This window comes from Lactuca saligna, chromosome 4 (assembly GCF_052625555.1).
Source record: "Lactuca saligna cultivar CGN05327 chromosome 4, ASM5262555v1, whole genome shotgun sequence".
NCBI classification, from domain to species: domain Eukaryota; kingdom Viridiplantae; phylum Streptophyta; class Magnoliopsida; order Asterales; family Asteraceae; genus Lactuca; species Lactuca saligna.
In genome coordinates this window covers 194,287,543-194,312,928 of record NC_136420.1, presented here as the reverse complement: position 1 = coordinate 194,312,928, position 25,386 = coordinate 194,287,543, and positions in this window count along the sequence as shown.

Genomic DNA, 25,386 nt, shown 5'->3' with positions numbered 1-25,386 from the left:
AATATATCCTACTTCGTCGTTCATGTGAATGTCTCATAAAGAAGAGGAAGGAAAATAATATAATAATTAAAATTGTATCCTTTTGCACTACGATATTCACGGCGTAGAGACTCGCCGAAAAGTACAACCGTAGACACCCGTCGATGATGATTTTCCTTACTGTAGCTAATAGCCTTGGAGGTGGAATGGTAAGTCCCAAAACGTTTGTAACAGATTCTATGTAATAGTATCTATTAAATGTATTAATGTAAATGTGTTCATGTAAGTGTATCAATGTAAACGTATTCATGTGCACGTATCTATGTAAACGTACTTATGTAAACGTATTCATGTAAGCGTATTCATGCAAGCGTATCTCTGTAAACGTATCTATGTGAACGTACTTATGTAAACGTATCTGTGTAAACGTATACATGTAAGCTTATTTCTTCATATAGCATGCAATGTATTAGTATGGACTCATGAATGAACTGACACTTGTGTGATTCTTTGTACTTGGAATAGTAAGTAGTATTTCCTAACTATACCTATTATAGTTACTATTAATGTACGTGTATAACCGAATGTATGCCTTTGCTAGCCAAAGGTACTTAACTGACTGATGGAAATTTTATAGCTATATATGTATGCATGATATATAAGTAATATTTAGACAACATTCAGACGAATAACCGGTGCTCTAAGGCCACATCCTAACGAGGAAAAGGAAATAGAGCGAGCTAGTCTTCCTAAGTCCTTTAAACATTACTTATGTAACTATACATATATAGGCATGCATTTGATAATATAAAAGTATAAAAGATGTTTTGTAAAACCTTCAAAAAGTTTAATACTAAGAATTGATGACTTGATGTCAGTTTATAAAACGATTTGAAAGTATTTTTTTTGGTAATACAGTTTTAAGTATAAGGAAAACCTTTGTTTTGAACACAAGTGTAACATATTTTGAAAGGAAACATACAGTATGTAAACCAGCTTGATAAAGAGTTTTAACATATAAAAAAAACGTTTGAGAAGTCATTTGAAGTAATCTGTTTGGTAAAACAGCTAAAAGTATAGTAAATCCATTTGTATGCTTGTTATTTCTCACATGTGATTGATATAATAACTAGCATGATTCAACTTGTATTCCCCCATAAAGCATTTATAAACATTTAAAAACATGTAAAAGGTTAATTAGGGGGTATGAACTCACCTACAGTGAGTGGATCGGATGGAAGTGTTGGACAAGTGTTTGGTGTCAAGTGAAGACTTAAACACACACAATGATCCTAATAACATATAAAGACATATATGTGTGTGTGTGTATATATATATATATATATATAATCAGTGATTATAAGACTAATTAGACAAGTGTAAACATTCTAAGGCATGGAAAACACTTTGGTCAAAGTGTTAGGAGGCCATTGGGTTGCAACAAAGGAGTATAAGGCCTTGTAAGTGCTTTCATGTTCCATAGATCATACTTGTTGGAGTTTACGGACCGGGGGAGTTTACTGCTGGCCATAAACTCTGAAATGAGTCACCAATGAGGCTTAAAGGTAAGGTGTCTTATGTGGTTAAGTGTTCCAAGGCTTTAATAAGAGGCTAGGTGGGTTTAAGGTCCAAGAATGACCTTATATTGAGTTTACGGCCAGGAGACTATTTCCCCATGAGTTTACGGCCGTAAACTCATGTTATGAACTACCATTTCATGTCTTGAAGTCCCTAGTTTAATGGTGTAATGTTCTATACTAAGTTCCATGGCTTGGTAAGGTGTTAGGGTGCATTTTGCCCCACTAAAAGTGGTTTGCATCCCAAGAACATGTTTTGGCCGTAAACTCGTTGGATAATGTGTTTCTTTGTTTTTTCTAATCCCTAAACATGTTAAACCTACTGTAAAACGAGTTAGAACAAGAGTACTTACGATCTTGGAGCTTGAATGGTTGTTTTTGTTCAAGAATGGTAGTGTGTGTTCTTGGTGAAACTTGAAGATCTACATAAATGGAATGATTTCACGGATGAAATCGTGTAAGATCACTAGCTTATGTATGATATCAACTTGTTAGGACAAGGAACATATGAGATTTGAAGATCGGGGACGAAGATCGGGATGATACTTGAGAGGATTTCATCCAAGGGAAGGAAAGGAATGAACTAATGACTAACATATCATCATATAAGGGGGAGTTTACGGCCCACACGGAGTTTACGACCGTAAACTCCATTATGGTCACCATGGACTCCTTGCCAAAGGGTTTTGGACTTGTTCGTTGTTCTATAACTTCAACAGATAAACCCCGACACTTATCCCTTAAGTGTACAAGTCTCAAAACGCTCAAACAAACTTCTAATTGTGCTAAAGGATAACAGCAATGAGTTTGAATTTTAATGAAGTGTTTGACTGTACTGGATAAAAAATTTTGGGTTGTCACAGAAGGTTTCAAAGACTGCAAAATATATGTATTCTGTTTTCATTCTGTTTAAGTGTAAGTTGCAATTGATTGGCTTGACATTGATCCATGTTTCGTTTATGAGGTTACTATTTTTTTGTAGCTTTCATTATGCACCTTTTGTTACATTTCGAAAACACAAGCCAAAAATTTCATTTTTAATTTAATATATAAACCATATTTCCATACATTCCATTCATAACGAAAACAATTATATCAAATCATAGTATCATCTCGAAACATGTTCTTATTATCAGAGTAAAAATTCGAGGCTAAACTTCTTGGTGTGTTCCATGTGATCATCCCAAAACTAAAGTTGTAAGCACGAAGCTTATAGAGTTCCCCAATCTACCACATACCATACAAAAACTTATACTGCCAACATTGGGCCTAACCTGCTACATTGGGCCTTGCCTGGCATCAGACGAATTAAGTATCAAGCCCCTCCTAGCGTCAAGCCCCACCAAGCATCGAGCCCCGCACGGTATACAAATATGTTTCACTTAGGCCCCACTAGTCTTTGGGCCCCGACCGCTGAACATACTCAACCATGAACATAACACATAACACATAATCTAAAGATATTCTACCGCAATCCTGTTCTAAGGCCTAGCCTATCTTGGACCTCGCAACTGTCCTACTAGTGGTGAGTCATCGAACCCCGTCCATGCTCCTGCTTATAGTGAGACATGGGCCCCTACCTATACTCACTTCTCTCTTACCTCGGGCCCTGCCCCGGCCTGCTGCTAATGAGATACAAAAACCCATGCATACTTTGCTAGTGATGAGATATGGGACCTCGTGTACACTCACCACCCTACCATGTATATATAAGTATCACACAAACAACAAGTATAAACTATCATGCAAACATTCCTTGGGCTTACCCCAACATCAGACCTTGTTCCGGAATAACATACACATCATGACCTTCCTCATGTACCCACCCATCAATGGACATTGGTATGGAATAGCATATTCAAAACGACCTTCCTCCAGCACCCGCTCGGCATCGGATCTTTGTCCGGAATAACATACTAAAACAAAGTGCCTAGCGCTAACCCCCCGGGTTTTCCTAACATACATAAACTACATGGGCTAGCATTGGTGCCTCAGACCCATTCACACAATAAGGAGACTCACCTCGTATGGCTGAAACACCTCTGGCTGCTATCTGAAAATCCCTCGAGCTATTGTTCGCTAGCGCCTCAAGCTACAATACCAACATAACACTTAGACCCAAAGTGCCCTCCGTAAGTTAAACTAAGCCAACTTTGGACAATGTCAAAGTCAACGATCCATGGTGAAATTCAACACTTACAGATTGACTTGACTCACCGAGTTGCTCCATTAACTCGTCGAGTCCTAACGCTTAGGTTCTTGAAATCGCAAAGCAACTCATCAAGTCTTCATTGAGCTCGTCCAGTTCACCCTCAAACACATCGGAACCTATATTCAACTGACTCACCAAGTTCACCTTTGAGCTCGTCGAGTCCATCTTCATCATATGAATGTGTCCAGTCTATGACTTGTCAAGTTATGTGAACAACTCGTTGAGTCCGTCTACATGGGTTGGGAGATTGCCTTGGACTCGCCGAGTCTATTTATACACTCACTGAATTCCATGTCTTCCATATCCATAACTACATCCATTTTGTTAAGTCCCCATTCTAGACTCTACGAGATTTCTACGAAATAGAAAAGGTTGGGAACCAATCCCTGACTCGCCGAGTCCCAAGAACGACTCATAGAGTCCCCTAAGGTCTATGTCCATAAACTCGATTTCTTCTGAGCTCATTTCATCCAAAGGGTAGATTAGACCTCTTAGTGTTGCTTAAAAGACCATAACAACCTCTTAAATTGTGCATGGGTAGTTCTAATGGCATAAAGCTTCCACCTTTATGCCTTAACTACCTAAAATATTCTTAAATCTGAAAGGATCTTACTTAGGGACGTCCAAATCCCACTTACACCCATTCATGGACCAAAATCTTCATAAAAAGGACTATAAAGAGATCTAATAAATTAAAAGCTAAGATGAAGACTTGATTACCAAGAAATACAGCCACTAGAGTGTATCTTCTAGATCTACTTGCTTCTTCTTGAACCTCCAACTCCCTTCTTCTCCTTCTTCCTCGTCAAGAGCATAAAAATCACACAAAGGTGGCTCAAACACTCACAAGGTGCACTAGGGTTTTGTGGGTGAGGGTGTGGGGTCTGGGGGCTTAAGATGAGGCTGAGGGAATGCAAATATGATGCTTAAATAGGACACCAAGTACCGAAATCCAAGTTTCCCAAGCCAGCCCAGACTCACCGAGTCAGTCCCCCGACTCGTCGAGTCGGCCACTTAATCCGTGATATGAAACTCGCTCCCACTTGTCGTGTTCCTCCCTGGACTCGAAGAGTACGCCCGTTGACTTAGGGGTTTTCTTTACTTTCTTGATCTTCTGAATTTGGGGTGTTACAACTCTCCCCCACTTAAGCTAGAATTCTTCCTTGAAGTCTACTTTGGCTCACAACCCCGCAACTTCTCACGACATTCCTAAACGTTACATACCCTGCCTGCTTGGAAAAACCCTTGAGAATATCATTCTGAGATGATCCAATCACTACAACCTTCGAGTACAACACTCTTACTCAACTTTTAACCCTACCGGTACTTCTCGAGTACTTAAACTTGACATAAAAGGGGTTCAACTTTTTCCCCGCGCTGCCACTAGTCTTACTAAGACGACTTTCCATAAGCAACAAACCTTTCCAAACTCCTTCAAGGACAATTCCTCTACAGAAACTGCAATCCCGACAACTCCCAGTGTCGGCCTTCTTCTGATCACCTAGCTATCCGACGCACGACTTCTCTTATTACACCCGAATGAAGCCAAGAAGACCTTGGTGCTAACTAATCTGCTAGTATCCGACATACCGAAGTCTTACCTAATATTGAATACAAGAACAATCTCCTAGTTTCTTTCAGCGACTTCTGAGGAAAACTTCAGCTACTTGAACCGCTATATCTACCTGGCCACTCTAGATCTAGAAGGTTTGGAATTCTTGATCCCCTACCCTAAACCTAAGGTCTCTACCAGGTCCCACCTGCTGCTATAAGTACACGGGCCTCACCCAATCTATGCTTCGGAGCGTCCTCCCCTGGAGGTCTCACCTCTCTAGGGCTATACAGGCCCACTCCTCCTCTAAACTCAGCTTTTTATCCTTCTCTGATTGTTATCATCCAAACTAGGAGATACAAGCCCCTACCAACGTCACCAACTAACTTCTAGTGAATACTACAACTTACTCGTAGTCTTACAACACTTCCCTCACTGAGTCACTATTGGGGAATGTTGTGGCTATCCCGCTGTCTTATATCCTGACTAATCTCGCACCTTGCTGGAAGCTCTTCGACCTAGTTTCTTGAACCAGTCATCAACTAATCGCGAATACACGAACTCAAGGTTGGAAAGTTTCCCCCACTCCCAACTTGCACGCTCCTTAATCCAAGCAGCAACTTGAGCTGCTTTCTTCCTCAACAAGACTAGGAACCCACCCAGTCTCACAGTCACTTCGGTCCTTGGCCACATGGGTGGCTCTCCCCCACTTCGACTTGACTAACTCCTTAGAACTCATAGCTTGGAAGAATTCCCAAATGATACCTTCCCCCAAATTAGGAAGACACAACTGAGTCCCACACATGGATGCTATAGTTACTGCATCCATAATAACCTTCTATAAAAAGGGAACAACCCCTAACTATCATTCCGAAATGATAGGGTATGCAGATTGCATATAACTCAATCATAAGCAAGCCACAAAATTCCAGAATGCCTTTGCCAATACTGATGGAGAACCATAATGATAAATCATAACATAAGCTGAAAGAGAAAAGGAAAGATACGCACCTGGCACATCGGGCGGTGCTCGCACCTCTTCTAAAACCAACTGGTATGCCTTGCTCTTTGCCACAGGTGCCTCTGCCCGACCCTGAAGGCTGTCGATGATCCTCAAAGTCACAGGGGTAGGTGTCATCACCCGTCTTGCTGAAATCAAACTCGAGCACTGGTCCTTCTTATGGCCCATCTGATTGCAGTGGAAACATATCAGTTCTGAACCCTGGGTGGTGGTAGTAGTACAATCCCTGCTAAAATGACCAATCCAACCGCACCTGAAGCAACCAGAATCACCACTTTTGCCACTCTTACATGCACCCTCATGCGTCTTGCCGCACTTTCCATAGCGGCCTCGGTCTTGATAACCTCTATATCTAGAATCTGGTTTCTTGTGCCTTTTACCCGACCCAGGGGATGTCTTCACTTCAACTGGTTTCCTTTTTCTGTCTGCCTCTAAATCAATTTCCCTCTCACTGGCTTGAGCAATCATATTCTCGAACATCTTGCAGCAGGACCGGCTCACAAATTGTCTGATGTCCCTCCTCAACATCTCATGGTACCATTCCTTCTTCATCTCCTTAGCCGCCACCTACTGCAGAACAAGGAGGGATCTTTCTCTGAACTTGGTGGTGATCTCTTCCACTGTCTCAGTAGTTTGTTGGAGGTCCTGAAACTCCCATTAGTTATTGTACCTCAATACCCGGTGCAAACTCGGACCTGAACCTTGTCTAGAAATCACCCCATGTCATCGCGTCCAACGCGACATCATCACCAATCGCATGTCTATCCTCCTCCCATCAATCTCATGCTCTATCATTCAGAAGATAGAAGGCAAGTCGGACCTTATCCCTATTGGGACACTGGCTCGTATGGAAAGCAGTGACAACATCGGCCAACCACCTGCTGCTAGCGATGGGGTCCCTGGCTCCATGGTAATCTGGAGCTCCACATGCTCAGAACTCTCTGAATGTTAGCACACGTGCCCCCATCATGGCCACCATCTTAGTGTGGAAGGCTCTTAGATTCTCATCCAAAATCTCCAGTATACCCTCCTTGACCGTACGAAAGATCACAAGAGTCTAGTCTAGAATACTGCATGTAATCATAGCTTGTAACGACCGAAAAATCCAACCAATTTAAATTTTCAAAAAAAACCCGATTTCATTAAATTATTAAAAAAAGGTTTTCAATACAAATCTTTAGAGTATTTCCAGAATCACATTCCTACAAAATCATGTGGAGCGGTACGATCACGCCTTTGCCTTGCCACAGTCTCCTGAAGAACCTAAAAAAACATTAAACCACAACTGTAAGCCTGAAAGCTTAGTGAGATACCCCCAAAATACCAACCACATATACGCCCTTCCAGGCTACGACCTTCCGGTCCAAAACATATTGCCTTCCGGCCCATAACATATTGCCTTCTGGCCCATAGCATAAAAAGCATACATAACACAACAACACATAGAATAGCCATGCATATCGGGTTTACTATGTGACTGGTCCGCCGTATCGGGCCTTCAGTCCACCGGATCCACCCTCCGAGTCTAGTCATGTCCTTCGAGTCTACAGTGGGGTTTGGTCCGCCCGCACCGAGCCTTCAACTCACCTGGTCCACTCTCTGAGTCTACAGTATGACTGGTCCGCCCGCATCGGGCCTTCAGTCGGCCTGGTCCACTCTCCGAGCCTCGGCACGTCTGGTCCGCCCTCGTGGGGCCTACAGCCTATCCGGACCACTCGTTGCGCCTTCGGAACAACCGGTCCGCCTTAGGTATCTTGCCCTACAACACAAAGCAGGAACCGCCTCAACCCATCTCTAGTCCATGTGCACATAACATACAATCATATAACAGTCATAACCAACAAACCGATCAATCATATCACATAACATATCATTATCCTAACCAGGTCACTGACCTAACCGATCACTAGCATAACACCACTCTACATATCGGGAAACTAACCTTAATCAGGTCTCTAGCATATACCATCCTAGCTACCAGGATGTAGACATGTCAAGAAATAACACAACAACCATATCCGAAACACAAACCAATAAAGGGCTGGCCTTGGTGCCTTAGACCCTGTCGATATAGTGAGGATAACTCACCTCGAGAATGCCGCTAAAAGGATAAGATCCCACTGCTCCGAATTCCAACACGAACTCCTCCACTGAATACCAAGACACTAAACTCAATATATATACCCTTAATTACCAAAATACCCCCAGAAGGCAACTGGTCAACCTTGGACAAAGTCAAAGTCAACCCCTGACCGAGTTTACTGCTGGCCATAAACTCTGAAATGAGTCACCAATGAGGCTTAAAGGTAAGGTGTCTTATGTGGTTAAGTGTTCCAAGGCTTTAATAAGAGGCTAGGTGGGTTTAAGGTCCAAGAATGACCTTATATTGAGTTTACGGCCAGGGGACTACTTCCCCATGAGTTTACGGCCGTAAACTCATGGTATGAACTACCATTTCATGTCTTGAAGTCCATAGTTCAATGGTGTAATGTTCTATACTAAGTTCCAAGGCTTGGTAAGGTGTTAGGGTGCATTTTTCCCCACTAAAAGTGGTTTACATCCCAAGAACATGTTTTGGCCGTAAACTCCTTGGGTCATGTGTTTCTTTAGTTTTTTCTAAGCCCTAAACATGTTAAACCTACTGTAAAATGAGTTAGAACAAGAGTACTTATGATCTTGGTGCTTGAATTGTTGTTTTTGTTCAAGAATGGTAGCGTGTGTTCTTGTTGTTCTTGGTGAAACTTGAAGATCTACATAAATGGAATGATTTCACGGATGAAATCATGTAAGATCACTAGCTTATGTATGATATCAACTAGTTAGGAAAAGGAACTTACGAGATTTGAAGATCGGGGACGAAGATCGGGATGATACTTGAGAGGATTTCATCCAAGGGAAGGAAAGGAATGAACTAATGACTAACATATCATCATATAAGGGGGAGTTTACGGCCCACACGGAGTTTACGACCGTAAACTCCATTGTGTTCACCATGGACTCCTTGTCAAAGGGTTTTGGACTTGTTCGTTGTTCTATAACTTCAACAGATAAACCTCGACACTTATCCCTTAAGTGTACAAGTCTCAAAACGCTCAAAAAAAATCCTAATTGTGCCAAAGGATAACAGCAATGAGTTTGAATTTTAATGAAGTGTTTGACTGTACTAGATAAAAAATTTCGGGTTGTCACAGAAGGTTTCAAAGATTGCAAAATATATGTATTCTGGTTTCATTCTGTTTAAGTGTAAGTTGCAATTGATTGGCTTGACATTGATCCATGTTTCGTTTATGAGGTTACTATTTTTTTGTAGCTTTCATTGTGCACCTTTTGTTACATTTCGAAAACACAAGCCAAAAATTTCATTTTTAATTTAATATATAAACCATATTTCCATACATTCCATTCATAATGAAAACAGATATATCAAATCATAGTATCATCTCGAAACATGTTCTTATTGTCAGAGTAAAAATCCGAGGCTAAACTTCTTGGTGTGTGCCATGTGATCATCCCAAAACTAAAGCTCTAAGCATGAAGCTTATAGAGTTCCCCAATCTACCACATACCATACACAAACTTATACTGCCAACATTGGGCCTAACCTGCTACATTGGGCCTTGCCTGGCATCAGACGAATTAAGTATCAAGCCCCTCCTAGCGTCAAGCCCCACCAAGAAACTATCCCCGCACGGTATACAAATATGTTTCGCTTAGGCCCCACTAGTCTTTGGGCCCCGACCGCTGAACATACTCAACCATGTACATAACACATAACACATAATCTAAAGATATTCTACCGCAATCCTGTTCTAAGGCCTAGCCTATCTTGGACCTCGCAACTGTCCTACTAGTGGTGAGTCATCGAACCCCGTCCACGCTCCTGCTTATAGTGAGACATGGGCCCCTACCTATACTCACTTCTCTCTTACCTCGGGCCCTGCCCCAGCCTACTGCTAATGAGATACAAAAACCCGTCCATACTTTGCTAGTGATGAGATATGGGACCTCGTGTACACTCACCACCCTACCAGGTATATACAAGTATCACACAAACAACAAGTATAAACTATCATGCAAACATTCCTTGGGCTTACCCCGACATCAGACCTTGTTCCGGAATAACATACACATAACGACCTTCCTCATGTACCCACCCGTCAATGGACCTTGGTATGGAATAGCATATTCAAAACGACCTTCCTCCAGCACCCGCTCGACATCAGATCTTTGTTCGGAATAACATACTAAAACAAAGTGCCTAGCGCTAACCCCCCGGGTTTTCCTAACATACATAAACTACATGGGCTAGCATTGGTGCCTCAGACCCATTCACATAATAAGGAGACTCACCTCGTATGGCTGAAACACCTCTTGCTGCTATCTGACAATCCCCCGAGCTATTGTTCGCTAGCTCCTCGAGCTACAATACCAACATAACACTTAGACCCAAAGTGCCCTCCGTAAGTTAAACTAAGCCAACTCTGGACAATGTCAAAGTCAATGATCCATGGTGAAATTCAACACTTACAGATTGACTTGACTCACCGAGTTGCTCCATCAACTCGTCGAGTCCTAATGCTTAGGTTCTTGAAATCGCAAAGCAACTCATCAAGTGTTCATTGAGCTCGTCCAGTTCACCCTCAAACACATCAGAACCTATATTCAACTGACTCACCAAGTTCACCTTTGAGCTCGTCGAGTCCATCTTCATCATATGAATGTGTCCAGTCTATGACTTGTCAAGTTATGTGAACAACTCGTTGAGTCCGTCTTCATGGGTTGGGAGATTGCCTTGGACTCGCCGAGTCTGTTTATACACTCACTGAATTCCATGTCTTCCACATCCATAACTACGTCCATTTTGTTGAGTCCCCATTCTAGACTCTACCAGATTTCTACGAAATACAAAAGGTTGGGAACCAATCCCTGACTCGCCGAGTCCCAAGAACGACTCATAGAGTCCCCTAAGGTCTATGTCCATAAACTCGATTTCTTCTGAGCTCATTTCATCCAAAGGGTAGATCAGACCTCTTAGGGTTGGTATAACAAGCAAATCTACTGTATTACCTCCATGCATGCCCCTTTTTGCTTAAAAGACCTTAACAACCTCTTAAATTGTGCATGGGTAGTTCTAATGGCATAAAGCTTCCACCTTTATGCATTAACTACCTAAAATATTCTTAAATCTGAAAGGATCTTACTTAGGGACGTCCAAATCCCACTTACACCCATTCATGGACCAAAATCTTCATAAAAAGGACTATAAAGAGATCTAATAAATTAAAATCCAAGATGAAGACTTGATTACCAAGAAATACAGCCACGAGAGTGTATCTTCTAGATCTACTTCCTTCTTCTTGAACCTCCAACTTCCTTCTTCTCCTTCTTTCTCATCAAGAGCATAAAAATCACAAAAAGGTGGCTCAAACACTCACAAGGTGCACTAGGGTTTTGTGGGTGAGGGTTTGGGGTCTAGGGGCTTAAGATGAGGTTGAGGGAATGCAAGTATGATGCTTAAATAGGACACCAAGTCCCGAAATCTGAGTTTCCCAAGCCAGCCCCCCAACTCGTCGAGTCGGCCACTTAATCCGTGATATGAAACTTGCTCCCACTTGTCGCGTTCCTCCCTGGACTCGAAGAGTACACCCGTTGACTTAAGGGTTTTCTTTACTTTCTTGATCTTCTGAATTTGGTGTGTTACAACTCTCCCCCACTTAAGCTAGAATTCTTCCTTGAAGTCTACTTTGGCTCACAACCCCGCAACTGCTCACGACATTCCTAAACGTTACATACCCTGCCTTCTTGGAAAAACCCTTGAGAATATCATTGTGAGATGATCCAATCACTACAACCTTCGAGTACAACACTCTTACTCAACTTTTAACCCTACCGGTACTTCCCGAGTACTTAAACTTGACATAAAAGGGGTTCACCTTTTTCCCAACGCTGCCACTAGTCTTCCTAAGATGACTTTCCATAAGCAACAAACCTTTCCAAAATCCTTCAAGGACAATTCCTCTACAGAAACTGCAATCCCGACAACTCCCAGTGTGGCCTTCTTCTGATCACCTAGCTATCCGACGCACGACTTCTCTTATTACACCCGAATGAAGCCAAGAAGACCTTGGTGCTAACTAATCTGCTAGTATCCGACATACCGGAGTCTTACCTAATATTGAATACAAGAACAATCTCTTAGTTTCTTTCAGCGACTTCTGAGGAAAACTTCAGCTACTTGAACCGCTATATCTACCTGGCCACTCTAGCTCTAGAAGGTTTGGAATTCTTGATCCCCTACCCTAAACCTAAGGTCTCTACCAGGTCCCACCTGCTGCTATAAGTACACGGGCCTCACCCAATCTATGCTTCGGAGCGTCCTCCCCTGGAGGTCTCACCTCTCTAGGGCTATGCAGGCCCACTCCTCCTCTAAACTCAGCTTTTTATCCTTCTCTGATTGTTATCATCCAAACTAGGAGATACAAGCCCCTACCAACGTCACCGACTAACTTCTAGTGAATACTACAACTTACTTGTAGTCTTACAACACTTCCCTCACTGAGTCACTATTGGGGAATGCTGTGGCTATCCCGCTGTCTTATATCCTGACTAATCTCGCACCTTGTCGGAAGCTCTTCGACCTAGTTTCCTGAACCAGTCATCAACTAATCGCGAATACACGAACTCAAGGTTGGAAAGTTTCCCCAACTCCCAACTTGCATGCTCCTTAATCCAAGCAGCAACTTGATCTGCTTTCTTCCTCAACAAGACTAGGAACCCACCTAGTCTCACAGTCACTTCGGTCCTTGGCCACATGGGTGGCTCTCCCCCACTTCGACTTGACTAACTCCTCAAAACTCATAGCTTGGAAGAATTCCCAAATGATACCTTCCCCCTAATTAGCAAGACACAACTGAGTCCCACACATGCATGCTATAGTTACTGCATCCATAATAACCTGCTATAAAAAGGGAACAACCCCTAACTATCATTTCGAAATGATAGGGTATGCAGATTGCATATAACTCAATCATAAGCAAGCCACAAAATTCCAGAATGCCTTTGCCAATACTGATGGAGAACCATAATGATAAATCATAACATAAGCTGAAAGAGAAAAGGAAACATACGCACCTAGCACATCAGGCGGTGCTCGCACCTCCTCTAAAACCAACTGGTATGCCTTGCTCTTTGCCACAGGTGCCTCTGCCCGACCATGAAGGCTGTCGATGATCCTCAAAGTCACAGGGGTAGGTGTCATCACCCGTCTTGCTGAAATCAAACTCGAGCACTGGTCCTTCTTATGGCCCATCTGATTGCAGTGGAAACATAGCAGATCGGAACCCTGGGTGGTGGTAGTAGTACAATCCCTGCTAAAATGACCAATCCAACCGCACTTGAAGCAACCAGAATCACCACTGTTGCCACTCTTACATGCACCCTCATGCGTCTGGCCGCACTTGCGATAGCGGCCTCGGTCTTGATGACCTCTATATCTAGAATCTGGTTTCTTGGGCCTTTTACCCGACCCAGGGGATGTCTTCACTTCGACTGGATTCCTTTTTCTATCTGCCTCTAAATCAATCTCCCTCTCACTGGCTTGAGCAATCGTATTCTTGAATATCTTGCAGCAGGACCGACTCACAAACTGTCTGATGTCCCTCCTCAACATCTCATGGTACCATTCCTTCTTCATCTCCGTAGGCGCTACCTATTGCAGAACAAGGAGGGATCTTTCTCTGAACTTGGTGGTGATCTCTTCCACTGTCTCAGTAGTTTGTTGGAGGTCCTGAAACTCCCATTAATTATTGTACCTCAATACCCAGTACAAACTCGGACCTGAACCTTGTCTAGAAATCACCCCATGTCATCGCGTCCAACGCGACATCATCACCAATCGCATGTCTATCCTCCTCCCATCAATCTCGTGCTCTATGATTCAGAAGATAGAAGGAAAGTCGGACCTTATCCCCATTGGGACACTGGCTCGTATGAAAAGCAGTGACAACATCAGCCAACCACCTGCTGCTAGCGATGGGGTCCCTGGCTCCATGGTAATCTGGAGCTCCACATGCTCAGAACTCTCTGAATGTTAGCACACGTGCCCCCATCATGGCCACCATCTTAGTGTGAAAGGCTCCTAGATTCTCATCCAAAATCTCCAGCATACCCTCCTTGACCGTACCAAAGATCACAAGAGTCAAGTCTAGAATACTGCGTGTAATCTTAGCTTGTAACGACCGAAAAATCCAACCAATTTAAATTTTCAAAAAAAACCCGATTTCATTAAATTATTAAAAAAAGGTTTTCAATACAAATCTTTAGAGTATTCCCAGAATCACATTCCTACAAAATCATGAGGAGCGGTACGATCACGCCTTTGCCTTGCCACAATCTCCTGAAGAACCTAAAAAAACATTAAACCACAACTGTAAGCCTGAAAGCTTAGTGAGATACCCCCAAAATACCAACCACATATACGCCCTTCCAGGCTACGACCTTCCGGTCCAAAACATATTGCCTTCCGGCCCATAACATATTGCCTTCTGGCCCATAGCATAAAAAGCATACATAACACAACAACATATAGAATAGCCATGCATATCGGGTTTACTATGTGACTGGTCCGCCGTATCGGGCCTTCAGTCCACCGGATCCACCCTTCGAGTCTACAGTGGGGTTTGGTCCGCCCGCACCGAGCCTTCAACCCACCTGGTCCACTCTCTGAGTCTACAGTATGACTGGTCCACTCGCATCGGGCCTTCAGTCGGCCTAGTCCACTCTCCGAGCCTCGGCACGTTTGGTCCGCCCTCGTGGGGCCTACAGCCTATCCGGACCACTCGTTGGGCCTTCGGAACAACCGGTCCGCCTTAGGTATCTTGGCCTACAACACAAAGCAGGAACCGCCTCAACCCATCTCTAGTCCATGTGCACATAACATACAATCATATAACAGTCAAAGCCAACGAACCGATCAAGCATATCACATAACATATCATTATCCTAACTAGGTCACTGACCTAACCGATCACTAGCATAGCACCACTCTACATATCGGGAAACTAACCTTAATCAGGTCTCTAGCATATACCATCCTAGCTACCAGGATGCAGACATGCCAAGAAATAACCCAACAACCATATCCGAAACACAAACCAATAAAGGGCTGGCCTTGGTGCCTTAGACCCTGTCGATATAGTGAGGATAACTCACCTCGAGAATGCCGCTAAAAGGATAAGATCCCACTTTTCCAAATTCCAACACGAACTCCTCCACTGAATACCAAGACAATAAACTCAATATATATACCCTTAATTACCAAAATACCCCCAGAAGACAACTGGTCAACCTTGGACAAAGTCAAAGGCAACCCCTGACCGAGTCTACTCGTCGAGTCAACCCGATGACTCGCCGAGTCCCCAAGCTCAGAACTTCCCTCAACTCGCGACCTAACTCGCCGAGTCACCCCGAGACTTGCCGAGTCCAACAACTCTGAGTCCACTCGCACCCAACTCACCGAGTCATCCCTTGACTCACTGATACTCGACTCAACCAGAAAATATTGGGATTCTACGACAAGACTCGCCGAGTCCAGGAACAGAATCGCCGAGTCTAAGGCTATCTTCAACCTACTCGCCGAGTTGTTCATCCAACTTGTCGAGTTCCAGCTCATCTTCAAGCAACTCATCGAGTCCACCCTTGTGACTCGCCGAGTACAACCGATCTGAATCCAAACAGAAGTATTCCAGGCCATGCAATTGATCTAAAACATAGATCTAGCCTCCTACAACCCATCCATCACGTAAAGTGGCAAACTTTATGTGAACGCAAAGGGATTTAGGCCTTTTTACTCTAGGGTTTGTGGTTTGGGACAAGATAGCTCCATCAACAACACAATAACATGGACTTTAATGATTTTAAGACCTTCTCCACTCCAGATCTGAGGTAGCAACCTCAGATCTATCCTCCAAACTCAAGATGCCAAAAATCCAAGCTTCCCACACAACCCAAAAATGAAGAATCTAGAAGAACAAAACCCAAGAACGAGATATTACCTCAAAAGAATGCCCCAACTGCAATAAAACTCGAATCCAAGCAAAGCCCTTTGATCCAAGCCTCTTCTCCTTCAAGATTTCTTCAGCAAACACCTCACCAAGCTCCAAATGCACTCCAATCTTTCACAAACACGATTTCTAGGGATTCTGGACTTCAAGGAGGATCAAAGAGGCTGGGGAGAGGACATAATGTTCTTTAAATAGGGCTTATTCCCCGGATTTAGGGTTTTATCCACTCTGCACCTACTCGTCGAGTCCATCTTTGGACTCACCGAGCAGGCCACCTGACTCGCAACCAAAGTCGCGACCCTACTCGCCGAGTAGGCCACCTGACTCGCGACCAAAGTCGAGACCCTACTCGTCGAGTCCATCCATGGACTCGCCGAGTTTCCCTTCAAAATTTGCACTTTTAGAGCTTCAACTCTACTCTTGCTATTCCGGGATGTTACAATTCTCCCCCACTTATATTAGGCTTCGTCCCCGAAGCCTACGACAACTCATCTCAAAATACTCCCACAACACGCCACCTGGCCTTAACCGGACCAGGTCACTCAAGGCATACCCATCGAAAGTCGAACTCACTTTCTCCTTCCTTGCGGTGTCTTGACCACCGTCTCAAACCGGGCACCGGTTGTACCCTTTGATAATCCTACTCAACAACCGAGTACTTCCCATGATGCATTACTACTCCAATTCTCAACAATCACTCGACCCAAATCAGCCAGAAAACCATGAACCACCGGAACCCTGATCCGAATCCCACTCTAATCATTCCATGCTGATAGAAGACACACTCTTCAGAGAAACTCCCATGAGTTCTCTTCTTGCAATCGCATGCACATGATGAACTAGATCTAGCACCCTCGGGTTAGGAAACCCATCACTCTGACGACCCTCAAAACATCCCTCAGGATGAACCACTGATACACAACTCCTTTACCGAAATTAAACTGGGAACCCGAAACTCCTTATTTGCATCCCTTACGAGCCTCTTGGCTCTACACCCACAGAATCCATTCCACGTCCTCAGCAGACACCCCATCATGATTTCATTCCATACCACCACCGCAATCATGTTGCTCAGTGACCACCGTCGGACCACTCCGATCATAACTCTACATTGCCGCTTTCACTTTCGTGAATTTGCACTCCCCTTCAGAATTACATTCCTCCCTCTTTCCTTACCAAGGAAAACCACTTGACCGCCTCGTCACCATGAAAAGAGCCACAGTGCTCACCCAACGCTACACCACCTCTTTATAGCATAACCGCTATCCTTGCAACACACATGTCCTGAATCTGCTCGCAAGGACTCTCGAGTCCATGCACCATGTCCACTAATTGCGATCAATATCTGGGGCCAGACCTCACAACGCTAACATATCGCGACATACTCAATCCATTACCTCGCACTGATCTAACGACACATACAGAGTCTTCAACATGACGGGACCACCTTACCAGGCCTTCAGTCAAACTGGACCACTCGCATAACCTTCAGCAGACCTGGACCGCCCTCCAGGGCCTTCAGTCTAGCTGGACCGTTCACCGAGCCTTCGGCCTGACTGGTACGCCCATTGGCCTTCAGTCTATCCGGAACGCTCAACTAGCAATCAACATTTCGAGTCACCTCTCCGGGAAATCATCCCATGCATACTGTTCTAGCCCCCCATAGGTTCCGAACTGTAACTCCATCATACCTACTCGATCTTAGCCTGATCCCAGGCCCTACACAATCACTGCCATAGGTCTGTATCCCGCCCCATACGCCCGCTACTCACCCATACCAGCCTGCTCTCGGCTGAAAGAAATACCATCAAAACCCAAGCAGCTAAACAACCTCTCAAGTCTATTGATCATCTGGAGAATTTCCAATTCTCCCCCACTTAAGACATTAACTATCTACCACTGGTCGCCATCGCCGACCTCCCAAAAATAACCTTTCACAAAACCCAACGCTTACATGCAGACTGATTCCCTCTAGCACTAGCAACCTTTGCAAAAACACATTCCCACACAGATCATCCCACTCGAAAGGAACCCAATCTTCAAATATCCAATCCTCAGACTGCAGATGCTACCCGACATTCAAAGCAACGCCGCATCCACTAATATCCCTCACAAAAGATAACCAGCGAAAAACCGAAACACCAATCCATAACCATACCAAACTCTCAAGGAACAACAAATACCAAAACGAAAACCACCCATCGAGACTAGCAGATAAACGATATTCCACAATAATCATAAATAAACAAGACAATAAGGAAGAAACATACCCGCAACTGCAAGCTAAAAAGCACGACCCTAAGCCCTTGGGGGCTCCGCTCCACTCTAAACTCCACCCGTGATCCTCAACATGGCCGGTGTTGGAGCCTGCACCGGTCCTGCAGCAAGTTGTGGATAGTTGACCCTCAAGTGCCCAACCTGATGACAATGATAACATATCCTCAAATCCCAAACCGACACTAACTGCCGACAATCCCTCGCATAGTGCCCCTCCTTTCCGCACTTGGGGCATGCACCACCGGACCGAAAAACTCCGGCGTGACCCCTCCTACACTTTCCACAAACGTGGCTGCCCTGATCTCCCATCCTGGAATCAACGGTCTTAGACCGTTTCGTCGCCGGCTGCGATTGAACCGGAGCTTGCCTCAGATCACGCATCTGCAACTCAAGCTCTAACTCACGCCGCCTGGCGGCCTCCTGCAACTCCAACAAGGTCTCGCACCTCTGTGCGGACACAAACTGCCTGATATCCATCTTTAGCATACTCAGATATCGGGACATCTGAGCCGGCTCCGAAGCGAACTCAGGGAAAAACATCACCCTCTCAGTAATCATCCTGGTGATTTCCGTCACCGACTCCATATCCTGCTTCAGCTCAAGGAACTCCTGAGCCAACCTCTCCTTCTTGACCTGCGGAACATAGCGAGTGTTGAACATCTCTCTGAACTGATCCCATGAAATCGCAGCCTTCTGAGCATTCGAGTATGACCCCGTGGTCAATCTCCACCAATCCTTTTCCCCAAGCCTTAACAGGTTCAGAGCACACCTCACCCTCTGATCAGCAGGGCATGAACATGTGAAGAAACACCCCTCCACGTCTGATAACCATCTCATAGCAATGATCGAATCCTGAACTCCATCAAAGGTGGGAGGCTTCGTACTATCGAAGTCCCGATACTGAAAACCTCTACTAGCTCCTCCCCCTGCCGCTGCTACATCCGCTATAGCCGCCGCGGCAGCCGTCTCCATGAGAGCTGCATAGCGCTCATCAAAATACTCCACCATGGCGGTCTTGATCGACCCGAACAACTCTGGCAGCTCAGCCCGAAACAATGCAGCAACCTCATCATGCAGGATGTTCCGAATCCTCGCATCCAACTCGTGCGTACTCATTTGACCGATAACCTCGGACGGTACTGACCCGTTTGCAACTCCTTCTCCTTCACCCGATCCTGACCCAGATCCACTCACAACATGCCTCGAAATCTCCATACTGAAAATAAACCACAAAAACCTCAAACACTTCCCACTATCCCGGGAACCAACTCTCAACCCAACCCTAGAGGTCATGGTTTCCCTGATACGCGTATGGGTCCTGTGCTTTCACTAGTACGGGCCCATACTACCTTCCACACCTACCCATATTTGTATGAAGTACTACCACAACACCCTAGCGACAAATATACATAGCAAGCGCTCGATCCTCACTCCTAGAGGAACACTGGAAATCTCAACAGAGGAAAACCCTAGGCTAGCAGGCATCACAAAACAGGCAACATTATCATGAATCCTGAAGATCCCTAGCCTATCACTTGCATGTTGTTCTATCAAGCTCAATAAAATAAATATCATGAATGGTAATTTGGGGTTACTTACTAGCTCAGGCTGATCGTACCTTTGCGTCCTCCTTTTTTTTAAAAAAAAAAACCCTCCTTGATTTGAGACTGGAGTCACACGAGTGTTCCTCGAATTCACTCAAACCAAGGCTCTGACACCAACTTGTAACGACCGAAAAATTCATCCAATTTAAATTTTCAAAAACAACCTGATTTCATTAAATTATTACAAGAAGGTTTTCAATACAAATCATTTAGAGTATCCCTAGAATCACATTGCTACAAAATCGTGAGGAGCGGTACGATCACGCCTTTGCCTTGCCACAGTCCCCTGAAGAACCTGGAAAAACATTAAACCACAACTGTAAGCCCGAAAGCTTAGTGAGATACCCCCAAAATACCAACCACATATACTCCCTTCCAGGCTACGACCTTCCGGTCCAAAACATATTGCCTTCCGGCCCATAACATATTGCCTTCCGGCCCATACCATAAAAAACATACATAACATAACAACACATAGAACAGCCATGCATATCGGGTTTACTTTGTGGCTGGTCTGCCGTATCGGGCCTTCAGTCCACCGGATCCACCCGCCGAGTCTAGTCATGTCCTTCGAGTCTACAGTGGGGTTTGGTCCGCCCGTACCTGGCCTTCAACCCACCTGGTCCACTCTCTGAGTCTACAATATGACTGGTCTGCCCGCATCGGGCCTTCAGTCGGCCTGGTCCACTCTCCGAGCCTCGGCACGTCTGGTCCGCCCTCGTGGGGCCTACAGCCTATCCGGACCGCTCGCTGGGCCTTCGGAACAACCAGTCCGCCCTGAGTATCTTGGCCTACAGCACAAAGCAGGACCCGCCTCAACCCATCTCTAGTCCATGTGCACATAACATACAAACATATAACAGTCATAGCCAACCAACCGATCAAGCATATCACATAACATATCATTATCCTATCCAGGTCACCGACCTAACCGGTCACTAGCATAGCACCACTCTACATATCGGGAAACTGACTTTAATCAGGTCTCTAGCATATACCATCCTAGCTACCAGGATGCAGACATGTCAAGAAATAACACAACAACCATATCCGAAACACAAACCAATAAAGGGCTCGCCTTGGTGCCTTAGACCCTGTCGATATAGTGAGGATAACTCACCTCGGAACTGCTGCTGAAAGGATAAGATCCCGCTGCTCCGAATTCCAACACGAACTCCTACACTGAATACCAAGACACTAAACTCAATATATATACCCTTAATTACCAAAACACCCCCGGAAGACAACTGGTCAACCTTGGACAAAGTCAAAGTCAACCCCTGACCAACTCTACTCGCTGAGTCAACCCGATGACTCGCCGAGTCCCCAAGCTCAGAACTTCCCTCAACTCGTGACCTAACTCGCCGAGTCCAACAACTCTGAGTCCACTCACACCCAACTCACCGAGTCATCCCTTGACTCACCGATTCTTGACTCAACCAGAAAACATTAGGATTCTGTGACAAGACTTGCCGAGTCCAAGAACAGACTCGCCGAGTCTAAGGCTATCTTCAACCTACTCGCCGAGTTGTTCATCTAACTCGTCGAGTTCCAGCTCATCTTCAAGCAACTCTTCGAGTCCACCCTTGTGACTCGCCAAGTACAATTGGTCTGAATCCAAACAGAAGTATTCCAGGCCATGCAATTGATCTAAAACATAGATCTAGCCTCCTACAACCCATCCATCACGTAAAGTGGCAAACTTTACGTGAACCCAAAGGGATTTATGCCCTTTTACTCTAGGGTTTCGGGTTTGGGACAAGATAGCTCCATCAACAACACAATAACAGGGACTTTAATGCTTTTAAGACCTTCTCCACACCAGATATGAGGTAGCAACCTCAGATCTATCCTCCAAACTCAAGATGCCACAAATCCAAGCTTCCCACACAACCCGAAAATGAAGAATCTAGAAGAACACATCCCAAGAATGAGATATTACCTCAAAAGAATGCCCCAACTGCAATAAAACTCGAATCCAAGCAAAGCCCTTTGATCCAAGCCTCTTCTCCTTCAAGATTTCTTCAACAAACACCTCGCCAAGCTCCAAATGCACTCCAATCTTTTACAAACACGATTTCTAGGGTTTCTGGACTTCAAGGAGGATCAAAGAGCTTGGCGAGAGGACATAATCTTCTTTAAATAGGGCTCATTCCCCGGATTTAGGGTTGTCTCCACTCAGCACCTACTCGCCGAGTCCATCTTTGGACTCGCCGAGTAGGCCACCTGACTCGCGACCAAATTCACGACCCTACTCGCCGAGTCCATCCATGGACTCACCGAGTTTCCCTTCAAAATTTACACTTTTAGACCTTCAACTCTACTCTTGCTATTCTGGGATGTTACAGAGCTGATATAAACTCTCTGATCTGCTCCCTAAGCTGCTCAACTCCTGAACCCGATCCTAATCCATCACCGACACCTGAACTGCCCACTAGTCTCTCACGCAACGTCACAATTATGCAATATAGCGTAACTTTCATCAGAATACTCCTCACTACCAAGCAATTTCACACTCACTATAAGTTCCCTGGTTTTATCTCATCCCTCCTTGACTCAAGTATAGATCCTCTACTTCTAGTAGTATGGGCCCCTACTACCTTCCATATCTATACGTACTTTCCTCATGGATTGCTTCAACGCCACCAAGTCGCTTAGTATTACTACTTTTCCCAGCACTACTCTCATCCTAGGCTTGCCCTAGGGTAACTTCCAACCTGCACCCAGTCCTCAGCTACTAAAGGTATCTTCATAATGCAAATTTGCCAGTACCCTGATACCATCACATGTCACAAGGCTCAGATAATCCTTCGAGTAAAGGACTAATCCCTACAATAGTTAGACTTAAACGAGAGTTGCGCAATTGGGCCAAATCCAGCTCTCTGAGATTATTCAAACCTTATCACATGTGACTTGACATATTCACCTAATAGCTAACTCCTATCACTTAGATTCCCACAAAGCACAAAGCAAGTAGCATTCAAACAGAAAGCTAAGTCTAACCATAACATAAGTAAGTGGCCATATTCACATATCAAGAATCTGCACTAACATGCAATATAAGCTCATATAATCAGGCATAACCTAATCAAGTTATCCTACCACTCTCTAACCCGCAGTAGCATGCAACTCTAATAACACGTATAACTGGAATATAAGGAGTCCTTCCTTGATCCTTAGCCCTAAAATAGCATGCTGATCACATAATCATATCATATCATAAACTTGTATGGGTAATTTAGGATAACTTACTTGAGCTCGGCTGATTGCATGCACCACATCCTTTTCTCCTTTCAAAGTTCTTTTCCTTTTTCTCAAATCTTTTATAAAATGATTCTCTTTTTTTAAAAAAAATCTCATACCAATGCCTCAGTTTGAGTTCGGACACACCCAAGAGTGTACCTGAATTCCTCAAACGAAGGCTCTGATACCAACTTGTAACATTCCAAAAATACAAGCCAAAAATTTCATTTTTAAGTTAATATATAAACTATAGTTTCCAAACATTTCATTCATAATGATAACAATTATATCAAATCACAGTATAATCCTAAAACATGTTCTTATTATCATAGTAAACATCCCAGGCTAAACATCTTAGTGTGTGCTATGCGATCATCCCAAGCTCTTCCCTTCGCTACCAGAAGTACCTGAAACCAAAACAGAAACTATAAGCATGAAGGTTAGTGAGTTCCCCAATCTACCATATCACATACACAAACTCATACTACCAACATTGGGCCTAGCTCACTACATCGGGCCCTACCCGACATTGGACGGATCCAGCATCAGGCACTGCCTGGCATCGAGCCCTGCTCGGTATACAAATTTGTTTCTCTTAGTCCCTGCGCACTAAACATACTTAAACATGTACATAACACATAACACATAATCTAAACATATTCTTCTACTATTGGTGAGGCATGGAACCCCGTCCATGCTCTTACTGATAGTAAGATACAGTCCCCCACCCACACTCACCTCTCTCCTACCTCAGTCCCTGCCTCTGCTTGCTGCTAATGAGATACGGAACCCTATCCGTACTATGCTAAAGATGAGATGTGACAAACCGATATTTCGAGGCAATGAATTAACATCAGTAAAATATAGGTAAAAATTAAAACTTTCCAAAAATCTTATTTGGGTTAAATAAAGCAGTAGGAATCGTATCAAGGTTTTCGTACATATAAAGAACCCTAGAATCCGAGTTATAACAAAGAAGTTATGATCAACCGAAGATTTCCGGCAAAACCTGAAACACTGATAGATGTAAAACGCGAAGTTTCAATACAAGAATTTTTAGCCTTATATATCTAAATGAAAGTTTTAGATATCATCAAACCGTAACCGTACATAAAAAGAACGTCCAAATCTGACTTCGTATTAGGAAGTTGTGATTTTTCTAAGTTACAGATATAACAGCAGACAGCTAAAAACTCGAAATAGAGATCGAGAGACTTTTAGCCGACACAATATAAATGAGAATTGAAGGGCTCAACAATACTAGCGCAACGGTAAGAAGTCTGACGAAAACGGACGTTGGATGGAGAAGTTATGGAATTGTTACGGACTTTTCCTATACCGGCCTGTTAAAAATATAATATTAAAAATAAGATCAAAACTAGCCGACGGAGTCTAAACGAAAGTTGTAGATCGTAGTCTCACCTTCGCGTGGATATAAAGAACGTCGAAAACGGAGTTCGTATGAGAAAGATATGAATTTTTGAAGTTTGTTAATTAATTTAAATATAAATTAAATTAAAGCCCGGTCTTATCCGAAGAAGGAGTCACCGGTCCGATCCCTCATACTCCCAGTGTACCGACGTACGCCCCGTGTACCCGGATGCTAGGCTCCGGTTCGACCACATCGCCCCAATGCTCTGACCGAGGATGCTGTCAGCGATGACGTCCCGTACGCGCCGCGTACGGGAGTACGCCCCGCGTACGTGTGCCCTCCAGCCCCTATATAAAGGGTGCGAGGGTGCCGGCCAAAGTTGCTAATTTCCTTCCTTTCGCGCGCCGAAGCTCTGCGTTTCAACCCTCGAAATCATCCCAAAGTCTCGGTTTTCATATCCAAGGTGGGAAGAAAGTTTTATACTCCCG